Genomic DNA, 6,611 nt, shown 5'->3' on the forward strand with positions numbered 1-6,611 from the left:
GACTAAAATGAGGAGAGAAAAAACCCAAATTAGTAGAATCAGGAATGCTAAAGGGGAGATAACAACAAACACCATGGAAGTCCAGGAAATCATCAGAGACTACTTTGAGAAACTATATTCAAATAAATTCAAAAATCTTAAAGAAATGGACAGATTTCTAGACACATATGATCATCCAAAACTGAACCAGGAGGAAATTAATCACCTGATAGAACAATAACACAAAATGAAGCAGCAATCAAGAGTCTCCCCAAAAAGAAAAGTCCAGGACCTGATGGATTCTCTGCTGAATTCTATCAGACCTTTAAAGAACTGATACCAACCCTCCTTAAACTGTTCCATGAAATAGAAAGGAAAGGAAAACTGCCTAACACACTCTATGAAGCCAGTATTACACTTATCCCAAAACCAGGCAAAGACACCTTCAAAAAGGAGAACTATAGGCCAATCTGCTTCATGAACATTGATGCAAAAATCCTCAACAAAATAATGGCAAACCGAATTCAACAACACATCAAAAAGATTATTCACCACGACCAAGTAGGTTTCATCCCAGGAATGCAGGGTTGGTTCAACATGCGAAAATCAATAAACGTAATAAACCACATAAACAGAAGCAAAGACAAAAACCACTTGATCGTCTCAATGGATGCAGAAAAAGCCTTTGATAAGATGCAACACCATTTCATGATAAAAGCTCTAAGAAAACTAGGAATAGAAGAAAAGTACCTCAACATTATAAAAGTTATATATGACAAACCTACAGCCAGCATTATACTTAACTGAGGAAAACCGAAACCATTCCCTCTAAAATCAGGAGCTAGAGAAGAATGCCCACTATCTCCACTTCTATTCAACATAGTATTGGAATTCCTAGCCAGAGCAATTAGGCAAGATGAAGGAATAAAAGGAATACAAATAGGAAAAGAAACTGTCAAAATATCCCTATTTGCAGATGACATGATCCTATACCTTAAATACCCAAAAAACTACTCAGAAGCTTCTAGACATCATCAATAGCTACAGCAAGGTAGCAGGATATAAAATCAACATAGAAAAATCATTAGCATTTCTATACACTAACAATGAACAAACTGAAAAAGAATATATGAAAATAATTCCATTTACAATAGCCTCAAAAAAAGTCAAATACCTAGATGTAAACCTAACAAAAGATGTGAACAACCTCTACAAGGAAAACTGTAAACTTCTGAAGAAAGAGATTGAGGAAGACTATAGAAAGTGGAGAGATCTCCCATGCTCATGGATTGGTAGAATCAACATAGTAAAAATGTCGATACTCCCAAAAGTAATCTACATGTTTAATGCAATTCCCATCAAAATTCCAATGACATTCATTAAAGAGATCGAAAAATCTACTGTTAAATTTGTATGGAAACACAAGAGGTCACGAATAGCCAAGGCAATACTCAGTCAAAAGAACAATGCTAGAGGTATCACAATACCCAACTTCAAACTATATTACAAAGCAATAACAATAAAACCAGCATGGTACTGGCACAAAAACCGACATGAAGACCAGTGGAACAAAATAGATGACACAGATATGAAGCCACACAACTATAACCAACTTGTCTTTGACAAAGGCACTAAAAATATACGATGAAGAAATAGCAGCCTCTTCAACAAAAACTGCTGGGAAAACTGGTTAGCAGTCTGCAAAAAACTGAAAGTAGATCCATGTATATCACCCTATACCAATATTAACTCAAAATGGATCAAGGATCTTTATATCAGACCACAAACTCTAAAGTTGATACAGGAAAGAGTAGGAACTACTCTGGAATTAGTAGGTATAGGTAAGAACTTTCTCAACGGAACCCCAGCAGCACAGCAATTAAGAGATAGCATAGATAAATGGGACTTCATAAAACTAAAAAGCTTCTGTTCATCAAAAAAAATGGTCTCTAAACTGAAGAGATCTCCCACAGAGTGGGAAACAATATTTGCCAGCTACACATCAGACAAAGGACTGATAACCAGAATATATAGGGAACTTAAAAAATTAAATTCTCCCGAAACTAATGAACCAATAAAGAAATGGGCAAGTGAACTAAACAGAACTTTCTCAAAAGAAGAAATTCAAATGGCCAAAAAACACATGAAAAAATGCTCACCATCTCTAGCAATAAAGGAAATGCAAATTAAAACCATGCTAAGATTCTACCTCACCCATGTTAGAATAGCCATCATCAGCAACACCACCAACAACAGGTGTTGGCGAGGATGCGGGGAAAAAGGAGCCCTCTTACACTCTTGGTGGGAATGTAAACTAGTACAACCACTCTGGAAAAAAATTTGGAGGCTACTTAAAAAGCTAAACATTGATCTTCCATTTGATCCAGCAATACCACTCTTGGGGATATACCCAAAAGACTGTGACACAGGTTACTCCAGAGGCACCTGCACACCCATGTTTACTGCGGCACTATTCACAATAGCCAAGTTATGGAAACAGCCAAGATGCCCCACTACTGACGAATGGATCAAGAAAATGTGGTATCTATACACAATGGAATTCTATACAGCCATGAAGAAGAATGAAATGTTATCATTTGCTGGTAAATGGATGGAATTGGAGAACATCATTCTGAGTGAGGTTAGCCTGGCCCAAAAGACCAAAAATCATATGTTCTCCCTCATATGCGGACATTAGATCAAGGGCAAACACTTGGACTTTGAGCACATGATAAAAGTGCGAGCACACGAGGGAGGGGTGAGGATAGGTAAGACACCTAAAAAATTAGCTAGCATTTGTTGCCCTCAATGAAGAGAAACTAAAGCAGATACCTTAAAAGCAACTGAGGCCAATAGGAAAAGGGGATCAGGAACTAGAGAAAAGGTTAGATCAAAAAGAATTAACCTAGAAGGTAACACACACACACACAGGAAATCAATGTGAGTCAATGCCCTGTATAGCTATCCTTATCTCAACCAGCAAAAACCCTTGTTCCTTCCTATTATTGCTTATACTCTCTCTACAACAAAATTAGAAATAAGGGCAAAATAGTTTCTGCTGGGTATTGAGGGGGTGGGGCAGAGAGGGAGGGGGCAGAGTAGGTGGTAAGGGAGGGGGTGGGGGCAGGGGGTAGAAATGACCCAAGCGTTGTATGCACATATGAATAATAAAACAATTAAAAAAATGGAAAGATTCCGATACATTGAGCATAAACCCATAAGTCACAATACATACAGCACCAGTAAGGAAAAACAAAAAATCAAGTTTACACAATGTCTTTAATGGCTGTGGTCTGATTTTCAGAGGCCTCCTCCATCTGCCAAGTGTGCTCTGCTGGACAACAGTGCACACTGCGGCTTCTGGTCACACTCAGCTGAGGCTGTCACCCACAGAGCACTCATCTGGCAGAGATGTGGTGGTGACGGTTCTATTCAAGAATCAGTTACCAGCACATTCAAACAGTGTATTGTCTTTTAAGTATCAGCATAATCATGCTATTGAAAGATGTTAGAGAGTAAGGACAGCCATGGAAAATTTGCGGGTGAAAAATGTCTCTCCAGCTGGTTTCTTGGATTGTGGCCACTGGAACAGCAAGATGTGAGGTTCCAGTTCACGGATCATATAATGGACTCGTCCCTGTCTTTGCTGCATGCCAAGATTCCCATTCAGATTCAGACATCAAATGGGTTTTAGGGACCATCTTGGCTACATCCAAGCATATATATGTCATGCTGGCATGGGCAGCATGACATGCCAGCACTCAAACTTCTCATCATAATATTTGTCCAAACAGTAGATTTGTTTGTGCTACATGACCACTCCATCAATGGGCCTTCAGCCCTGAGCCTGCAACCTCCAAACAACTCTCCTAAAAATATTTTTTTAAGATAAGTATACATGCAATAGCATAGATAAAATTTATTGATAATATGTTTTGTAAAAGAAGCCAAACACAATAGACTACATTCTATATGATTTCATTGATAGAGTTCAGTAACAAACAAAAAATTTTTAAGTGAACTTGGTGATTTCTATGAGGAGAGGGATGACTATTCACTAGAATAAACATGAGGGAACTTTCTAAAAGAAATTGTGAGCAGGCACCAGTAGCTCACTCTGCTGCTAATCCTAGCTACTCAGGAAGCCGAGATCAGGAGGACTGCAATTGCCCAGGAGGCCAACCCTAGGCAAAATGAAAGCCAAATCCTATCTTGAAAATACCCAACACATAAAAAGAATTGGTGAAGTGGCTCAAGTAGAGTGCCTGCCTAGCAAGTGTGAAGCCCTGAGTTCAAACTCAGAACTGCCAAGAAAAAAAAGAAGAAGAAGAAAAAATTGAAACATTTTAAAACCTGATCTAGATGTTTTTTTCATGGGTATATATACATGTGAAAATTCCTCAGGCTGGACACTTTTGATCTGTGTATTTTACTAATAAAATATAAAGTGAAATAACATTATTTGACATGTATTTACTAATTTTTATCCAACTATTATGATAATTCTCTTCATTTTATTTTAGAGTAACCTCCCAAGAGCAGGAATTTTGACATCAAGAGATGTAGTCCCAGTCAAAGACGCCCAAACATTGGCTGAATAACCATTTCCAAAGAAAGGGGGAAAAAGGGGGCTGAGAAAGTGCTCAGTGATAGTGTTTGCCTTACATGCTCCTAGCCTGGGTTAGAGCCCCAACACCACAAAAAAGAATAATTTTAATTATCACATCAATTGTAATCAACACTTCACACTATTCAATTACAATTTGTCTTGAACTAGACTTGTATAATTGCTGTATCACTTTCCTCAAAGAAAAGTAATTTCTAGAATTTCTTCCCCCTTCTGATTATATAGTTTTAATCTTTTGAACCCTTTACCTACTGCTTTCAAATCTAACTTACTCTTTCTAGTCTACTGTTTTTATTTTAAAGAGAATTTTGACAGATTTTATTTTTTAAGTTACAGAGTTTCTAGAGCATGTAAACCTCCTAACTAAATCAACTTATTAAATTAAAAATTCATGATAATAAATGACATTCGTGTATGTCTTAATTACATATGAATATTTTGCTATCCCAATTTGATTGTACTATACCTAAATATAAATCAGCTGCCTAGTTAATCTGCTTACATAGTCAGCCAGGTTTTCATGTTCTTGCAAAGTTAGCACTGGTTTTCTTTATGTGTCTTGTCCTCTTTAATAGTCATAACAATAATAACAGATAACATTTTGGGGCACTTTGTCAAACACTGGGAGAAGAGGTTTGCTTATGAATCCCCAGTATCTAAAGTTTCTACCACCCATCAGTGGAACTGCCCTTGCCAGTTCCTGCAGTGAGGGCCTGTTTATAATTGGCAAGGCCTACCACAAAATAAAAATGTGGCCCCTTCCCACAAGCCTGCCACCCCAACCCATGGCAGATGGGCAACCCTTAAAAGATACCACCCTTAAACCCTTAAAAGTCTACAACAGAGTTACCCACTGAAAACTTTATGTCCCAGCCACTCTTGAAGAAAAATTATCTATGCTTTTCCCTGTCCTGAAATGTTAAGGATGCACATTTGATCCTCACAAGCTACCATGTAATTGGTCTTCCCAAGGCATGGTGCCATATTGGAAGTTCACTGCTGGTATCATTTGCTGACAGATTGGAAATTTGCTGGTAGTAGTAATAAGATTAGGTTTACTAAATGGGAATTCATGCTAAAGATCTAGTGCAGAACCTCCACTGCTGTCCCCATGGCCACTTTGATCATGGACTGGGATAGTTGATGATAAAAATCTGTTATTATCCAATATGGAGGCTCAGACCTTAATCCTTAATCCTAGCTTCTCAAGAGGCAGAGATCAGGAGGATGGAGGTTGTAGGCCAGCCATGGCAAAAAATTTATGAGATCCCATCTCAGCCAATAGAAAGCTGGACACAATGATGCACATCTGTCATCCCAGCTGCAAGGGAAGCATAAATCAAAAGATTATAGTCCAGGCAGGCCAACCATAAACATGAGATCCTATCTGAAATAACAAAACCTGGGATTTGTCTCAAGTGGTACAGCACTTGTCTAGCAAGTACTGAAGTGAGTTCTACCCCAATATTACCACTAAACAACAACAAAAATCTGTTGATAATCAGCCATCATTATTTAGTCCACCTCATTTATTAGCGTCTTTTCCTGTGGTAGTTGCTTTCTGGTGGGTATTAGTAAGTAATACGAAGGTTTTTAAATGTTATGCCCACTATCATATACTTTTTATCCCTGTACCTTTTTAGTGGAGGCCAGCTTAAGATTCATAACAAGTTCAAGGCCAGCCAAAGCTACATAGCAAAACCCTTCCTCAAACAAAAAAAAAAGGAAGGAAGGGAGGGAGGGAGGAAGGGAAGGGAAGGAAGGAAAGAAAGAAAGAAAGAAAGAGCTAAAAGAAGAAAGAGACACATACTGGAAAAATGAATGTCAAGAAGTCATTACTGCCAGGTGCAGTGACTCATGTGTGTAACCCTAGTTACTTGAAAGGTGTGAGGATTGTGGTTCGAAGCCAGCCTAGGCAAAAAGTCAGTGAGACCCATCTCAACAAAAATCTGGGTGTGGTGGTACATACCTGTCATGCCAACCACATGGAGGAAGGGGAGGCATA

The 6,611-nt window shown here is 38.3% G+C and overlaps 1 pseudogene; it reads right to left on the reverse strand.

Moving 5' to 3' along the window:
• Nucleotides 1-3,293: 3,293 nt before the first annotated feature.
• LOC141410731 (cyclin-dependent kinases regulatory subunit 1 pseudogene) lies at nucleotides 3,294-3,793 on the reverse strand (annotated as a pseudogene).
• Nucleotides 3,794-6,611: the final 2,818 nt, after the last annotated feature.

This window comes from Castor canadensis, chromosome 9, assembly GCF_047511655.1.
Source record: "Castor canadensis chromosome 9, mCasCan1.hap1v2, whole genome shotgun sequence".
Taxonomy (NCBI): Eukaryota; Metazoa; Chordata; class Mammalia; order Rodentia; family Castoridae; genus Castor; species Castor canadensis.